The sequence below is a fragment of the Poecilia reticulata genome, unplaced genomic scaffold (assembly GCF_000633615.1).
Source record: "Poecilia reticulata strain Guanapo unplaced genomic scaffold, Guppy_female_1.0+MT scaffold_1005, whole genome shotgun sequence".
In the NCBI taxonomy this organism is placed as follows: Eukaryota; Metazoa; Chordata; class Actinopteri; order Cyprinodontiformes; family Poeciliidae; genus Poecilia; species Poecilia reticulata.
This window is the reverse complement of record NW_007615746.1, coordinates 3,756-5,742: the sequence shown is the minus strand read 5'-3', so window position 1 is coordinate 5,742 and position 1,987 is coordinate 3,756.

The window sequence follows — 1,987 nt, the reverse complement described above, 5'->3', positions numbered from 1 at the left end:
CTGCAGGTTGTTGTTACTCAGGTCCAGTTCTCTGAGACTGGACGACTGGGAGCTGAGAACTGAGGACAGAGCTTCACAGCTTCTCTCTGAGAGGTTACAGACACTCAGTCTGAGGAGACCGGGAGGAAAATCTGTTAAGCAATTCATCAAAATGTATGCCTTGTTATCCAGTCAACAATATTCCTGTTTTACTGATTGAAGGGACTCTTTTATGTATCTGTATGTTGCCTTTTGTTGTGAGAAAAAAATTAAGACAAAATGTGGGACAAAACAGAAATAAATGTGCTCCTAAAACAGTCCAAAAACAAGCACTAGTCAAACATTAGATACAGAAAATTGTTAACACTTTATTTGTGCATAATATTGACATGAAACTGTCAAAAATATCTTCAGTCATGAAGATGGAGTCTTCATGAGTGTTTAAGACTTTGTCATAAAGTGTCATTTGGTAAATAATGACACATTTAATCCAAAGTTGCATTAAAAGTCCATTAAAATTTCAACTTTGCATTAAATGTGTCATTTTCCAAATGACTCGTCATGACAACAGTTGTAAACATTCATGAAGACTCCATCATGTTCATGACAGCTGCTATGTCACGTTTATGACAATTTAATGTCAGTCTTATGCACACAAATAAAGTTTTACCAGTAAATTTAACCCAGTTTTTACAGAGTTCTGAAAACACCAACCTGACACTAAAGGTCACTAAACACATGGAAACACTTTCAGAAATCACCACAATTAAAACTGCATTCATAAATATCACAACATTGAACCAAATATGTTTTAAACATGTTATTGGAACAGGATGGGCCACCTATATGTTACCATCCTCATGTCATCACACAGAAAACACAAAGTCCAGACCAGATGATGTTTTTAAGAAAGAGGTTTTATTAAACCCAAGTCTGGACACAAAGTGGTTCTGGCAGTTTGGGTAAAATAACAGAGAACGAAGAAATAAGCAGCAGTTGGCCGGCGGATTCAGGGCTGTGGGGCTCACACTGATTCTGATGTTCATAATAGTTATCTCTTCTTTCATTTAAATTATTATTCTTTCTACTGCTATACTTAATTTATAATTAAAAACAGCTTATTGATCACAAAAGGAGATAAAATCTTCTTGTAACTCATTTTAATTCAAATTCTTCAAAGGGTTATTGTAGATATTAATGACTGTTTAGCTTAAAGATCTCTTGTTTGTATAACAGTGAATTTCTAGAAGGTTCTGACTTTGTATTATTTATATTCTAGATAAATTCCTCTACTTGTTTCTCTGAATATAGATGATTATTTTAACATGTTGCTCATCCTCTTCCTGTTACTGAAACATTTCCACTTATTTTAGAATATACATTTGCTCTCAGCCAAATCTTTTCAATGCCAATAATATCTGTTGTCATTTATCTTAACAGTCCAACTTCCTGTCCATCAGCCAATCAGCTCCTTGTGTTTTCTCAGTAGACCAATCAGTGGAAGCCCCGCCCAGCCCATGATGTGAAGGCAGAGAGACAAACTGAACTCTGATAGGAAACAGTTTAAACTGATTTTCTGTCTCCAACCTCTTGGTTCCACATGGAGCTATATTTGGCCCCCTGCTGCTCTGATCTACTAGGATGAAACAATCTGTCAATAATTCAGAGTTACACTATCAGTGGAAGCCTGACCTCCACTTTTCTTAATATCTCTCCTTTTGGTTCTTTCAGCCTGGAGGAAATGAAAATCATCCATTATTATGTGTTGAGATTTAGCAGGTTAACCATGTCACAGTCAGACATTTGTTATTATAACAAATAACTATATAAGTGTTCAAAGAAGGTAAAGGACAGAAATCTGTTTTCACCAGGATTGGTCACATTTTACCTGAGAGTCTCCAGGTTGCAGTTTGGACTCTYCAGTCCAGCAGAGAGAAGCTTCACTCCTGAATCCTGCAGGTTGTTGTTACTCAGGTCCAGTTCTCTGAGACTGGAGGACTGGGAGCTG